General features: G+C 45.0%; 1 long non-coding RNA gene across 1 annotated transcript in view; it reads right to left on the minus strand.

Moving 5' to 3' along the window:
* LOC123331234 overlaps positions 1-1,642 on the minus strand; it is a 48,382-nt gene extending 46,740 nt beyond the window's left edge. The window contains exon 1 of the long non-coding RNA XR_006547776.2: positions 463-1,642. This is a non-coding gene — a long non-coding RNA (uncharacterized LOC123331234). The remainder of the gene's footprint in view (positions 1-462) is intronic.
* Positions 1,643-16,767: the final 15,125 nt, after the last annotated feature.

Below are 16,767 nucleotides of genomic sequence, written 5' to 3' on the forward strand. Positions count from 1 at the left end.
CCTAGGATACCAGCACAGGTTACAAGGGCATAAAGCCTATATCTGGAAAGGTCAACGTCTGCAGCAACCCAAAATTTTCAAATCAAAAAATGAGGTATGTCAGGTTGGCAGAGGAATTCAGAAGAATGGAATGGGAGCCCACCTGATAAAAATACCTGGTGTTATCAGCCTTGGCCATCTTCCGCCATCCAGTTGCAGCCAATCTCCTTCATCACAGCACAAGCCAGTCTCAAGGGGAAGACAGCCCTTACTCTCAGAACCCAAGGCATACTCATGAGTACACAGGTTACAGCTGGCCCTAAGGCATGGTGGGCTACCCATACTGAGTGCTCTAATCCAGAAAAAGCTAGGGATTAGTCATTTTAATGCAGTTCTTGCAGTAGGCTTTAGGGGGTAAAAGAAATAAACACGTGCAAACAAACACATATAAGCGGGGAAAAAAAAAGAATCCCAGGCACTCACCCACAGTCTTGGGTCCAGTTGTTGCTGCCAGCAGCTGTGAGGTGTCTCGAATTCATCCCAGTTGATATCACTCCTACTCTTGGAGTCTTTCCTCTGAAGAATAGCATCAACGTGTTGCTTTCTCGTTGAAAAAACAACCCAACAGCCAGCACCCTGCGAGGGGAGAGCGGGTCCCTTCACCCAAGCCCCTCCATCAGGGAATGTTCTCGCGTTTGAACACCACGAAGGTCACCTGAGGGCCAAGGGTGGGCCTGGTGAAGGAGGGCTGGCGGTTGTAAGTGGGGTCCTGATGGAGGAGCAAGCAGAGGCCAGGCTGGAATGCAGCAAGGTGGAGAGGAGGCTCAGAGACTGCTGAGTCCTACCCAAGGCACCGCTACCTTCGCCGGTCTTCCCAGAGGAAGCCAGATCTGGCAGAATCTCAGAGATCAAAGTGCCTGCGGGAGGTCCTGAAATGGCAACACCTGGGTGCCCAGCGTGCTGCAGGTCCCTCCTCCTGGACGACTCCTCACGCCACCTAGCAACCAGACCCCAGTTTTCATCCGCACTTCCTCCCCCCAACTCAGACTCACCTGGCAGGGGTGCCTCGGCCTAGTGCCCTGCCTGGGCCCCTGCCAACAGCCCCTCTGACTCCAGGCCCACTGCGCTACCCACCCAGGGCGCACTAGGGACGGTCCTCGCCGCCCGCCGTCTAGGGCGCCAAGCCTGGATCCCCAGAACATCCGCAAGCCCCGTCGGGGACCCCTTGCCAAGAGCTCTGCAGAGGAGGGTGCAGGAAACGGGAAGAACATCGTGTCTGCCCCCTCCTCCACCAGCCCAGGATTCTGAGAGCGCTACTGCTGGGGGTGTAATGGTGGGAGGGAGGTGGGGGCCCCCGAGGGATATTATAACATTGAAATTAACCTGCAAGTGGATCCAAAATTCTCCCGGGTTGAGGTGGGGGTGAGGGGCGGAGGGAGCTTCTCTCTCCGGCTTCCAAATAACATGAAAAGTTATTTGCATGTCTTTAGACAAGAATCATTTTGCATTATCAGTCATCTACAATTTACAGAGTTATGACACTTTGGCCTGGTGGGCTGCAGTCCATGGGGTCGCCAAGAGTCCGACACGACTGAGCGACTTCACTTTCACTTTTCACTTTCATGCATTGGAGAAGGAAGTGGCAACCCACTCCAGTGTTCTTGCCTGGAGAATCCCAAGGACAGGGGAGCCTGGTGGGCTGCCGTCTATGGGGTTGCACAGAGTCAGACATGACTGAAGTGACTTAGCAGCAGCAACACTTTGGCAAAAAAAGAAAAAAGGCCAGAATCAGATAATCCCAAAGTGAAAAATACATTTCACCTACATCTGAGAACCCCAGCTGAAAGCCCCCAGCAGAATTTGGTTACTCCATAGCGAGGCCCAAGACCCTGAGTTAACCCTGGAAATCCCAGCCACATCACCCTTCCTGATGAGTGGGAGAGAATCTGGCAGCCCACCCCACCCCCAGTTGCATGCTGCTTGTCAGACTAACAAGGAATTTGGATTCCAGTGGCGAGGAGCCTCAAGACTTTGTAGTAACATCTCTGAATGCCTCCAAACCCACTGGAAATAGCAACTTATTTTTTTGAAGTCCGTGAAATAATTTGCTTCTAACAGGAATGAATCTGCCAGGGAACACCTGACTTTAATTATGACAGACATTGCAGGTCTTTAGAGCAAATATCTATCCAAATGACTACTTGTTCAGTCACTCAGTCGTGTCCAACTCTTTGCGACCACATGGACTGCAGCATGCCAGGCATCCCTGTCCTTCCCCATCTCCCAGAGCTTGCTCAAACTCCTGTCATTGAGTCAGTGATGCCATCCAACCATTTTATCCCCTGTTATCCCCTTCTCCTCTTGCCTTCACTCTTTCCCAGCATTCTAATGAGTCAGCTCTTCGCATCAGGTGGCCAAAGTATTGGAGCTTCAGCTTCAGCACCTGTCCTTCCAGTGAATATTCAGGGCTGATTTCCTTTAGGATTGACTGGTTTGATCTCCTTGCTGTCCAAGGGACTCTCAAGAGTCTTCTCCAACACCACAGTTCAGAAGCATCAATGGTATACATTAATTTTTAAAAAGTTTTTGTTGGATTATAGCTGATTTACAATGTTGAGTTGATTTCAGACATACAGCAAATTGAATCAGTTATACATGTACATATATCCATTCTTTTTAAGATTCTTTTCACATATAGGCCATCACAGAGTATTGAGTAGAGTTCCCTATGCTGTACAGTAGGTCATATTTTAGTTGTCTATTTTGTATATAGCAGCATGTATGTGCCAAATGACTAGAACTGTCTCTAAAATCTCAAGTTGTCGGGTTTCTACAGCTCTCCACCTATTTTTAACAGTGAGAATCTAGGAGACAACAGCTTCTGGAGAAATCAGCCTTTGTGATTTAGCACGACCTCAGTGAGACAGACGGGGGCTGGGGGCAGGCCCCAGGACAGCAGTGACTGGTCACCTCTCTTCCCAAGTTCCAACCCCACCCTCACCCCACCCTCTGTGTCACTGTGTTTGTCCTGACTCAGCCTGGCTCAGACCCTGTCCTGTACTACCTGAGGAGGGAGGTGCTGGAGAATGAGCCCCCCGGTGTGGCTGATCCACAGAAACGATGAGCCAGACAGGGCACTGTCCTTCCTGGATCAATACTGCACCTTCCAAAGCAGTGAGAACTTCTTCGAGGAGAAAATGTGCCCTAAAGTGACCTCTAGTCAGTGCCTGGCACACAGTAGGTGCTGGAGAAATGCATTTAACCAGACCGATGGCATTCACTATACCCTGCTTTTATTGAAATCAGACTCCCACACCCCTTTTGTCCTAGGGGAGGAGGTTTAGCCTTAGCTTAAAACTGAGCAGCTGATCTCGGCTCCTGGGGAGGCCATGGTGGTTCAGGCTCAGCCCAGCCCTTTTGCACACACCCGATGGGACCATGCGCTTAGGGTTCCAGGGGTCAGAGCCTGGCCAGGAGACGGGTGGCAGGGAAGGACCCAACCCTAAAGGCTAAAATGGAAAAAAGAGCCATCAAGGGGTTTCCTACCCTGGATATCATGGCATCTTAAAAGGTGTTCTGTGGGAAAGGACAGCCCTGTAGGTCTGAGCAACTACAGGTTATACAAACCTAGGTAGGTCTCTTGTGTTTCATGGAGTCTTTCTCACCAGAGGTGACTCCGCCAGAGATGCAAGATGAAGGTGCCGGATTCTGTGAGCAAAGTGCCCTCTGGGGGAAATGCCTATGGATGTAATAGGGTGGGCTTGTTTAGACCAAATCCCTCAATATTCAAAAAATGAAGATCATGGCAAATCAATTCCATCAGTTCAGTCACTCAGTTGTGTCTGACTCTGCAACCCCACAGACTGCAGCACATCAGACCTCCCTGTCCATCACCAACTCCCGGAGTTTATTCAAACTCATGTCCTTTGAGTCAGTGATGCCATCCAACCATCTCATCCTCTGTTGTCCCCTTCTCCTCCTGCCTTCAAACTTTTCCAGCATCAGGGTCTCTTCAAATGAGTCAGTTCTTCATATCAGATGTATTAGAGTTTCCACTTCAGCATTAATCCTTCCAATGAATATTCAGGACTGATTTCCTTTAGGATGGACTGGTTGGATCTCCTTGCTGCCCAAAGGATTCTTAAGAGTATTCTCCAACACCACAATTTAAAAGCATCAATTCTTCAGCACTCAGCTTTCTCTATAGTCCAACTCTCACATCCATACATGACTACTGGAAAAACCATAGCTTTGACCAGACAGACCTTTGTTGGCAAAGTAATGTCTCTGCTTTTTAATATGCTGTCTAGGTTGGTCATAACTTTTCTTCCAAGGAGTAGTGTCTTTTAATTTCATGGCTACAGTCACCACTTGCAGTGATTTTGGAGCCCAGAAAAATAAACTCTGTCACTGTTTCCCCATCTATTTGCCATGAAGTGATGGGACCAGATGCCATGATCAGATAGACAGAGTGCCTGAAGAACTATGGACGGAGGTTCCTGACATTGTATAGGAGGCAGGGATCAAGACCATTAATCCCCAAGAAAAAGAAATGCAAAAAGGCAAAATCATTGTCTGAGGAGGCCTTACAAATAGCTGAGAAAAGAAGAGAAGCAAAAGGCAAAGGAGAAAAGGAAAGATATACTCATCTGAATGCAGAGTTCCAAAGAATAGCAAGGAGAGATAAGAAAGCCTTCCTAAGTGATCAAAGAAATAGAGGAAAACAATAGAATCAGAAAGACTAGAGATTTCTTCAAGAAAATTAGAGATACCAAGGGAACATTTCATGCAAAAATGGGCTCAATAAAGGACAGAAATGGTATCACCTAACAGAAGCAGAAGATATTAAGAAGAGGTGGCAAGAATACATAGAAGAACTATACAAAAAAGATCTTCATGATCCAGATAATCACGATGGTGCAATCACTCACCTAGAGCCAGACATCCTGGAATGTGAAGTCAAGTAGGCCTTAGGAAGCAGCATTATGAACAAAGCTAGTGGAGGTGATGAAATTCCAGTTGAGCTCTTTCAAATCCTCAAAGATGATGCTGTGAAAGTGCTGCACTCAATATGCCAGCAAATTTGGAAAACTCAGCAGTGGCCACAGGACTGGAAAAGGTCACTTTTCATTCTAATCCCAAAGAAAGGCAATGCCAAAGCATGCTCAAAAATACTGCACAATTGCACTCATCTCACATGCTACCAAAGTAATGCTCAAAATTCTCCAAGCCAGGCTTTAACAGTACGTGAACCATGAACTTTCAAATGTTCTATCTGGATTTAGAAAAGGCAGAGGAACCAGAGATCAAATTGCCAACATCTGCTGGATCATCAAAAAAGCAAGAGAATTCCAGAAAAACATCTATTTCTGTTTTATTTACTATGCCAAAGGCTTTAACTGTGTGGATCACAACAAACTGTGGAAAATTCTTAAACAGATGGAAATACCATAACACCTGACCTGCCTCTTGAGAAATCTGTATGCAGGTCAAGAAGCAACAGTTAGAACTGGACATGGAAGAAGAGACTGGTTCCAAATTGGGAAAGGAGCACACCAAGGCTGTATATTGTCACCCTGCTTATTTAATTTATATGCAGAGTACATCTGGATGAAGCACATGCTGGAATCAAGATTGCTGGGAGAAATATCAATAACCTCAGATATACAGATGACAGCACTCTTATGGCAGAAAGTGAAGAAGAACCAAAGAACCTCTTGATGAAAGTGAAAGAGGAGAGTGAAAAAGTTGGCTTAAAACTCAATATTCAGAAAACTAAGATTGTGGCATCTGGTCCCATCACTTCATGGCAAATAGATGGGGAAAAAGAGGAAACAGTGTCAGATTTCATTTTCTTGGGCTCCAAAATCACTGCAGATGGTGACTGCAGCCATGAAATTAAAAGATGCTTGCTCCTTAGAAGAAAAGCTATGACCAACCTAGACAGTGTATTAAAAAGCAGAGACATTTCTTTTCCAACAAAGGTCTGTCTAATCAAGGCTATGGTTTTTCCAGTGGTCATGTATGGATGTGACAGTTGGACCCTAAAGAAGGCTGAGTGCTGAAGTATTGATGCTTTTGAACTGTGGTGTTGGAGAAGACTCTTGAGGGTCCCTTGAACAGCAAGGAGATCAAACCAGTCAATCCTAAAGGATATCAGTTCTGAATATTCATTAGAAGGACAGGTGCTGAAGCTGAAACTCCAAACTTTGGCCACCTGATGCAAAGAAATGACTAATTGGAAAAGATCTTGATGCTGGGAGAGATTGAGGGCAAGAGAAGAAGGGGGCGAGAGAGGATGAGATGGTTGGATGGCATCACTGACTCAAGGGACAAGGGTTTGAGCAAACTCAGTGAAGGATAGGGAAACCTGGCTTGCTGCAGTTCATGGGGTCACTGAGTCGGATACAACTTAACGACTGAACAACAATAAGGACCCTGAGGCTCCAGGGTGGTTGAGAAGCTCATTTAGGGCTCTGCTGAGATGTGAATAGGATTCCCAGGTAGCTCAGTGGTAAAGAATCTGCCTAACAATGCAGGAGAAGCAGGTTTAGTCCCTGGGTTGGGAAGATCTCCTGGAGGAGGAAATGGCAACCTACTCCAGTATCCTCACCTGGAGAATTTCATGGGCAGAAGAGCCTGGCAGGTTACAGTCCTTTTTGTTCAGTCACTAAGTCGTATCTGACTCTTTGTGACCCCATGGACTGCTGCACGCCAGGCTTCCGTGTCCTTCACCATCTCCCAGAGTTCGCTCAAACTCCTGTCCATTGAGTCAGCGATGCCATCCAACCATCTTATCCTCTGCTGCCCCCTTCTCCTCCTGCTGAAATCTTTCCCAGCATCAGGGTCTTTTCTAGTGAGTCAGCTCTTCCCATCAGATGGCCAAAATATTGGAGCTTCAACGTTAGCATCAGTCCTTCCAATGAATATCCAGGGTTGATCTCCTTGCAGTCCAAGGGACTCTCAAGAGTCTTCCCCAACACCACAGTTCAAAAGCATCAATTCTTTGGCACGCAGCCTTCTTTATTGTCCAACTCTCACATTCATACGTGACTGCTGGAAAAACCATAGTTTTGACTACATGGACCTTTGTCAGCAAAGTAATGTCTGTGCTTTTTAATATGCCATTTAGGTTTGTCATAGTTTTTGTTCCAAGGAGCAAGCATCTTTCAATTTCATGGCTGCAGTCACTATCAGCAGTAATTGTGAATCCCAAGAAAATAAAATCTGCCATTGTTTCCACTGTTTCCCTGTCTATTTGCCATGAAGTGATGGGACCAGATGCCTTGATCTTAGTTTTTTGAATGTTGAGTTTTAAGCCAGCTTTTTCATTCTCCTCTTTCACCCTCATCAGGAGGCTCTTTAGTTCCTCTTCACTTTCTGTTGTTAGGGTGGTATCATATGCATATCTGAGGTTGTTGACATTTCTCCAGCAATCATGATTCCAGCTTGTGTTTCATCCAGCCTGGTATTTTGCATGATGTTCTCTGCATATAAGTTAAATAAGCAGGGTGACAATATACAGCCTTGACGTACTCCTTTCCCAATTTGGACCAGTACCTTGTCCAATGTCCAGTTTTAATTGTTGCTTCTTGACTTACATACAGATTTCTCAGGAGGCAGGTATGGTGGTCTGGTATTCCCATCTCTTTCAGAAGTTTCCACGGTTTGTTGTGATCCACACAGTCAAAGGCTTTAGCATAGTCAATGAAGCAGAAGTAGATGCTCTTCTGGAACTCTCTTGCTTTTTCGATGATCCAGAGGATGGTGATAATTTAATCTCTGGTACCTTTCCCAAGTCCAGTTTGTACATCTGAAAGTTCTCGATTCACATACAGTTGAAGCCTAGCTTGTAGGGCTACAGTCCATGGGGTCACAAAGAGTCAGACATGAAGAGTCAGGCACAACTGAGCACAGTTGTACACAGTGCTGCTGCTGCTAAGTCACTTCAGTCGTGTCTGACTCTGTGCGACCCCATAGATGGGAAGCCCACCAGGGTCCCCCGTCCCTGGGATTCTCCAGGCAAGAACACTGGAGTGGGTTGTCATTTCCTTCTTCAATGCATGAAAGTGAAAAGTGAAAGTGAAGTCGCTCAGTCGTGTCCAACTCTTAGCGACCCCATGGACTGCAGCCCACCAGGCTCCGCCGTCCATGCGGTTTTCCAGGTAAGAGTACTGGAATGGGGTGCCATTGCCTTCGGTTGTACACAGTTGCTGCTGCTGCTAAGTCGCTTCAGTTGTGTCCGACTCTGTGCGACCCCATAGACGGCAGCCCACCAGGCTCCGCCGTCCCTGGGATTCTTCAGGCAAGAACACTGGAGTGGGTTGCCATTTCCTTCTCCAATGCATGAAAGTGAAAAGTGAAAGTGAAGTCGCTCAGCTGTGTCCAACTCTTAGCGACCCCATGGACTGCAGCCTACCAGGCTCCGCCGTCCCTGGGATTCTTCAGGCAAGAACACTGGAGTGGGTTGCCATTTCCTTCTCCAATGCATGAAAGTGAAAAGTGCAAGTGAAGTCGCTCAGCTGTGTCCAACTCTTAGCGACCCCATGGACTGCAGCCTACCAGACTCCTCCATCCATGGGATTTTCCAGGCAAGAGTACTGGAGTGGGGTGCCCTTGCCTTCTCCGTTGTACACAGTAATGTCCCTCAAATCCAAAAACAAAAAGTGTAGTAGGTAGCTTGTCCAGCAGGTGGCACTGTTATACTAGGCAATGCCTCTGCATAGTGTGGCAGCCATTAAACCTTTAAAACTGTTTTCTCCACCCGCTGGAATTCTCCGTCCATAGGATTCTCCAGGCAAGAATTCTCTGTCTACGTTTGTATGTGTTACACAGAGAAGCACTCTTCTGTATGTAATACACTACATAAACAGAGAATTAGCAAGGATAGAACTGAACAAACCATCAACTAACTGGAGTTAATTGCTATCGATAGAACACTCCACAGTCTTTTCAAGCACACGTGGAGCATTTACCAAGACAGACTGTATGGTGAGTCACAAATCAAACCTTCACAAATTTAAAAGGATTGAAATCATACACACTATGCTTTCTGACTATAATGAAATTAAATTAGAAATCAGTAACAGAAAGATAACTAAAAATTTTCCAAACACTGCCAAAGAAACAACACACATAAGAAAGAAATCTCAAAGGAAATTAAATTGAAAATACTTTCATTGAAATTTAAATAAATTAAAATAGAAAATTAAATAATTGAAAATACATTAAAATGAAAGAAAATTTATATATATATATATATATATATATAAAACATATCAAAATTTGTGGGATGTAGCTAAAGTGGGAGGCGGTTTTATTGCCTGAAATGCTTATATTACAAAATAAGAAATATCTTAAAGTAACCATCTAAGCTTCTCCTATAAAGAGAAAATGAGGGAGGGGGTGGGAAGGAGGGAGAGAAAAATAAACCCAAAGTAAGTTGGAGGTGGAAATAATAAGAATCAGTTATTAATGAAACTGAAAATAGACAAGCAGAGAAAAATCAGTGAAATTGAAAGGTGGTTCTTTGAAAGACTAATACAATTGATGTACCCCTAGTCCGACTGACAGAGAAGACAGAAATTACCAAATCAGGAATGAAAAAGTGACTATGACTCTAAACCTCACAGAATTTAAAACAATAATGTTTCTGTGCCGATGAATTAGACAGACTGCATGACATAGGTCAAATCTTCAAAAACCACAAGCTCTCCAAACTCACCCGCAACATGAAAGAGAAGCCAGTCCTATAACAATTCTAAGAATTGAATTTGTCGTTTAAAGCTGTACTTTAAAATCGCCAAGCCCTGTTGCTTTCATTCTCAAATTATTTTTTTTAATATAACAGATTTATTGGGATATAATTCACATACCACACAGGTCACCCATTTGAAGTATATAATTGAATAGTTTTTGGTATATTTAGTGTTGGGTAACCATCACCACAATCAATTTTAGAACGCATCAACACGTCAAAAAGAAACCCTGAATCCATCAGCAATCACAGCAATCACTTTCTATTTCCTCCCAACTCTTCAGCCCTAGGCAACCACCAATGTAATTTCTGTCCTATGGCTCTGTCTACAGTGCACATTTCATATAAATGGAGTTACATAATACATGGTCTTTGTGACTGGTTTCTTTCTCTTATCATGTATTCAAGGTTTGTCCATGTTGAAGCATGTGCAAGTTCTTCATTTCTTTTTATGGTCAAATAATCTTTTATTATAAGGATACATCACATTTGATTGATTCATTCATTAGTTGATGGACATTTGGGTTTCTCCACTTTTTGGCTGTTATGAATAAACACTTGTGTAAAGGTTTTTATGCAGACATACGTTTTCATTTCTCTTGCATATACCCTTAGGAGTGGAATTGCTTTTTGAGAAACAGTCAGACTTTTCCAGAGCAGCCATAACATTTAAATTCTCACCAAGAGTGTATGAAAGTGAAAGTCACTCAGTTGTGTCTGACTCTTTGTGACCCCATGGACTATACAGTCCATGGAACTCTCCAGGCCAGAATACTGGAGTGGGTAGCCTTTCCCTTCTCCAGAGGATCTTCCCAACCCAGGGATTTGAACCCAGGTCTCCTGCATTGCAGGCAGATTCTTTACCAGCTGAGCCACAAGGGAAGCCCTAGAATACTGGAGTGGGTAGCCTATCCTTTCTCCAGCGGATCTTCCCGACCCAGGAATTGAACCAGGGTCTTCTGCATTGCAGATGAATTCTTAACCAACTGAGCTATCAGGGAAGCCCAAGGTTTGGAGCAAAAGAAAGGGTCAAGATGAGATGTAGGTTTGCCTCAGATCTATCTTACTGACTGACTAGGGTGTTAGGTTTGTAAAGGCAACATTTGGAGTGAGGATTGCAAAGAGTATGACTTTATAGTGACTGACTAGTGATGAGATAACAGGATGATGTTTCAGGAATCCTATCAATCGTCAACCTTTCAGGGACCGGTGTCTAGAGTGTTGTGCTCAGCATGTAGGCACCACCCTCCATCTTAGTGCCTAAAGAATGACACAAAGATATGTGTCAGATTATGATGTATGCCTTGAGAAGAACTAAAATTTTATCACTGAATTGTTGTTTCTTGGCCGCTTTTCCTTTGTTTCTGCATTTTTTACTTTCCTAACTAATAACTGCCTGAGTCTGTCCTTTGGAATTCAGAGAAGGGCTAGAAGACTAAAGCTTTTTCTATAAACAAGAAACGGGGGCACAGCGGGCCTTTGGTGTCCAGGAGAGCCCCTCAGGAGACACAGGTTTCAGGCACAGTGATTTTCGGTCACCTCCCAGCCTCCTTCCTGCACTGGGCACATGGGCCCATAGCCAGCAGGTGGCTTCCTCTGAGTCAGATGCTGTGCCTGAGTTGCTTTGGGCAAAGTCTGATTCAGTTCTTGAGTCCAGGCACCACATCCTCCCACTTGATGGAACACAGAGGTAAGGGTTGGCTCCTTGCAGCAGTGTAATTAGGAAGCACGGGGAGAAGAACAGGCAGAAGAACCCCCAGAGTCCAGAGCCCTGCCAGCCCAGAAGACATAGAGGCACGTGAGCTGATACTGCTCCCGGAAGAAGCCCCAGATTCCCTGCCCCCCAGCCAGGGCCTCCCAAACCCCAGGTAATCACACCAGCTGCACTGCCATGACACCCACCTTCTTGAGAGATATTATTTTCTACATTGAAAAAATAACAACACTATGATGAGCAGAGCCTGCTGAAAGAAAGGCTGAGTGTTTTGAAGATGCATTGCTGTTAGTTGGTTTTATGGCACATTTGCATTTAAATAGATTCTTTAACTCTTTTTCTGAACTTCACAATAAGATAGCCTTAAAAGTTGCTGACTAATAGGGAGGCGTGTGCTTAATTTTCACTTTAATTTTAACACCAATACATTGTCTTATCGTAGCCATTCCAGCTCAAATGACACTGAAAAAATGCAAATTTTAATGAGTTTTCCCGTTCTCTTTGGTTAAAAATCTGACAATTCTTGGACCTGTGTTACAGGAAAATGCTCCTCTCGCAGGCCAGTCTGGTTGGCCCTGCTCTGAGCTCTTCTTAGGAGCTGCCCAGTCATATCTCCTGCCCTCTGCAGCTTCCCTCCATGGAAACAAGGCCTCCCAACGGTAGAAAGTTGTGTGTCTTGCAGGAGAGCTCTGGGGAAAAGGACTCTTAGTGCCAAGAACTAGGACCTGTCCTCAGCATCAGTCGTGGTGTATCAGAAATGGCGTGTACCACCTCTCAAGGTCTGATTATTAAATTTTCTGGAAACTTGCAACCTAACCTGGGATTCCTGCAGGCAGATTCTTCATTGTCTGAGCCACCAGGGAAGCCAGTTCTTCCGCAGTTATTATTAAAACTTAAATTATGTAAACTTAAAAGTAAACACATTATCCTAAAAATGAAAGTGAAAAATCTCTAAAATTCATTACTGCGTTATTGCTGTATTACTATTGAAACAGAGGGTAGTCATCAGTTAGATGCATTACACCTGTAACCTGCCTTCACTCATCAAGCTCTCTTTAGTTGATTTCACAAAATTTTGCACATCCTCCAAGCCTCATGTAGCCTCAACAATACGATGTTGGTCCAAGTTGTAACTGCAGAAACTTGGCCTCAGCTATGTCCAGTTTGAGCTTGAGCCAGTGAAGGCTAGCTAAGACCACTGACCCTTCATCTGGACAGGAGCAAATGTCAGCTCAGTGACCTCTTTTATATATTTGGATGTGCTGGGTCTTCATTGCTGCGCAGGTTTTCTCTAGTTGCAGCAAGCAGGGGCTACTCTCCAGCTGTGCTGTGAGGGCTTCTCATGGCAGTGGTTTCTCCTGTTGTGGAACGCGGGCTCTAGGACACGTGGGTTTCAGTAGTTGTGGCCCTCAGGCCCTGGAGCACAGCCTCTATAGTTGTGATGCACGGGCTTAGTTGCTCTGCAGCATGTGGGATCTTCCTGAGTCAGGAATAGAACTGGTGTCTCCTGCATTGGCAGGCAGATTCTCTACCACTGAGCCACCAGGGAAATGCCTCAGTGACTTTCTGATGTCAGAGGGCCCCTATTCCACCCCAAGAGTGTATGGACTGCACCGATTTCTGAACACGTCCCATAGAGAAGTGTGTAGCTTATTTCACCTGCGCAGAATGACCATTACCTCACCTTTTTCTGGGCTTCCCTTGTGGCTCAGCTGGTAAAGAATCTGCCTGCAATGTGGGAGACCTGGGTTTGATCCCTGGGCTGGGAAGATCCCTTGAAGAAAGGAAAGGCCACACACTCCAGTATTCTCACCTGTAAAATTCCATGCACTGTATAGTCCATGGGGTCACAAAGAGTTGGACACGACTGAGCGACTTTCACTTTCACTTCACCTTTTTCTTAGTTCCAATTAGCTTTCCCCTCACTTCTCACATTCAGCTTTATCTCATAAATATCCCAGGCCCCTTGCCTGTAGGGAGTCAGACTTGAGATTTGTTCTCCAGTCTCCTCACTCAGCTGCCTGGTGAATAAACCTTTTATCTGCTGTGAACCTCAGTGTCTCAGCGTTTGACTTGCTGTGCATCCAACCAGACTTGGTCCAGGTAATACCAGCTATGTTCCTGAGGTCATTCACATTTATGATGTTGAGATAAAATGTACGTTTTATGACAAGACAAGAAAAATTTAAACATAACCTTTTGCTCTGTGTTCAGGCCTCCTCTCTCCTCTCTAACTTGTGTTGTGTATCTGCATTAACCAGCCCTCCATGGAAAGAGGAGCCTGGCGGGCTTCAGTCTGTGGGGTCACACAGAGTTGGACACAACTGAGCAACTAACACTTTCACTTTCCACTTTGCTTCTTGATCTTAGATGTAGATGACCCACTAGTCACCTTGTACATGCAGCTCTCTGCAAACTGTCAATATACCACCTGACATATATCTTTTGTCTCAAAAACCTTAAATTGTGCTTTGACCTCTAATGGATAGAACAGTCCTCAGAGCTTTTTGAAAGACTGTCTTCCGGGTTATAATGCTCAGGTTGGCTTGAATAAAATTTTCCATTTCTTTCTTAGATTGCCTATTGATTGTTTTTTTCCATGGACAGGTGAAAGGACTATATAATGGTGTTTAGTAGACAACCCACTCCAGTACTCTTGCCTGGAAAATCCCATGGACAGAGGAGTCTGGTAGGCTGCAGTCCATGTGGTCGCTAGGAGTCGGACACAACTGAGCAACTTCACTTTCACTTTTCACTTTTATGTATTGGAGAAAGAAATGGCAACCCACTCCAGTGTTCTTGCCTGGAGAATCCCAGGGACTGCGGAGCCTGGTGGGCTGCCGTCTCTGGGGTCGCACAGAGTCGGACACGACTGAAGCGACTTAGCAGCAGCAGCAGCAGTAAGGTTATGCTGATGGGAATTGCTTGTGGGAATATGCTGTTGAAATTGGTGGGAGCAAACCAGTAACCACCCACCCCCCACAACCTTTTTCTTCAAAGAGCTGGTTGCTGACCCATACCAGCACACCACAGATAACCACATGACCCAGAGTAACTACAGGCCTTCTTCCTGTCTTGTTTTTCAGCCTGGGCAGGATGGTGCTGGGAAGACTCCTAGAAGGGCGACTCTCTGCCCTCCTGAGATGGTTGGGTGAGTGCCCAAGGCCTACACGATGTTTGCATTGATGAGCCCCAAGTAGCAAAGAAAGCAGTGAGCAAGACTGCTAAGAGGTCTTCCGGGCTGCCTGCACATGCCCTCCCTCTCTTGGCTCTAAGAAAACCCCCTAAACAGACTTCCTTGGGCCCTCAGCCCAGCCCCTCCTCTGATCCTGAGGACACCCCGAGGTTCCCACCTCCCACCTGGATGGCAGGAATGGCATCTCACTGGTTTCTCAGCCCTCAGCCCTGCCCCACCTGCCAGACGGTCCCATCATGGGACTCATGATGCCCCTCCTCTCCTCTAGCACCTAGGCTGGCTCCCTACTACCTGCCACAACCCTGGCCACTCCCCTCTCTGGCTCTCAGGGCTCCACACTACTCCCAAAGTCTACCCCCAAACCCACTCCTTAGAATGAGGCTCAGAGAGGGAGCAAGGAACTAACATCTTTGTGCGTGTAAGTTGGTTAGAAAAAAAAAAAAAAAAGAATATCTGCCCATTCCGACATCACCAAGGCAAAATAAACTTTTATGAAAATGAGAATCATTGAAATTGCTTGCATGCCAATTCCCGGAGCTTTCTGCCCCATGGTATTCTGGGTTCAAATTTGCTCTCACCTCCTCCTATTGCCTTTCTAAATCCTGCACCTGGGCAGGGCACATGAAAGTCACCACAGCTTCTCCTTTCTACTATTTCACTCATGTTCAGTCACCAGATTGTGTCCAACTCTTTGTGACCCCATCATCAGGCTCCTCTGTCCATGGGATTTCCCAGGCAAGAATAGTGGAGTGAATAGCTATTTCCTTCTCCAGGGAATCTTCTTGACCCAGGGATCAAACGTACTCTCCTGCACTGGATTCTTTACCACTGTGCCACCTGGAAAGCAACTCCTCTAGAACCCAGCCCTCCCACATTGCAGGCAGTTTCTTTGCCCTCTGAGCCATCAGGGAAGCCCCATTAATACTATATGATCTAGCAGTCCCACGCTTGGGCATATATCTAGAGAAAACCGTAATTCGAAAAGATAAATGCACCCCGATGTTCACGGCACTGATCACTGTAACCAAGACGTGGAAGCAACCTAAATGTCCATCAACAGAAAAATGGATAATGAAGATGTGGTATATATATACAATGGAATATCACTCAGTCAGAAAAAAGGAAATACTGCCATTTGCAGCAACATAGATGGACTTAGAGATTATCATACTAAATGAAGTAAGTCAAAAAAAGAAAGATAAATACCATATGATATCACTTATATGTGGAGTCTAGTAAACAAAAAATATACAAAGGAACTTATTTACAAAATAGAAACAGTCTCACAAATCTTGAAATCAAACTTATAGTTACCAAAGGGGAAATGTGGGAGGAAGTGATAAATTAGGATACTGCAATTAACGTATACACATTATTGTATATGGGCTATATTCTAATATATGTATATATTCTATAGACAATAGAATATGGGCTGGGAATAAGATGGCAGAGTAGAAGGATGTGTGCTCATCTTCTTTTGCTGGAATTCCAAAATTACAACTCGCTGCTGAAGAATCACTGACAGAAGAATGTTGGATCCCACCAAAAGAGATACCCACATCCAAGGGCAAAGGAGAATCTCCAGCAAGACGTAAGAAGGGGTAAAATAGCATTTGGAATCAAACCCCACAGCAAAACAATGCCCGGTTGTGGGTGTGACTGGTGATGGAAGTAAAGTCCAATGCTGTAAAGAACAATATTGCATAGGAACCTGGAATGTTAGGTCCATGAAACAAGGTAAATTGGAAGTGGTCAAAGTGGAGATGGCAAGAGTAAACATCAACATTTTAGGAATCAGTGAACTAAAATGGACTGGAGTGGGTGCATTTAACTCAGATGACCATTATATCTACTACTGTGGGCAAGAATCCCTTAGAAAAAATGGAGTGGCCCTCATAGTCACAAAAGAGTTCAAAATGCAGTACTTGGATGCAATCTCAAAAATGACAGATTTATCTCTGTTTGTTTCCAAAGCAAACCATTCAGTATCACAGTAATCCAAGTCTAAGCCCCAACAAGTAATGCTGAAGAAGCTGAAGTTGAATGGTTCTATGAAGACCCACAAGACCTTCTAGAACTAACATCCAAAAAAGATGTCTCTTTCACTATTGGGGACTAGAA

The sequence above is a fragment of the Bubalus bubalis genome, chromosome 22, assembly GCF_019923935.1.
Source record: "Bubalus bubalis isolate 160015118507 breed Murrah chromosome 22, NDDB_SH_1, whole genome shotgun sequence".
NCBI classification, from domain to species: domain Eukaryota; kingdom Metazoa; phylum Chordata; class Mammalia; order Artiodactyla; family Bovidae; genus Bubalus; species Bubalus bubalis.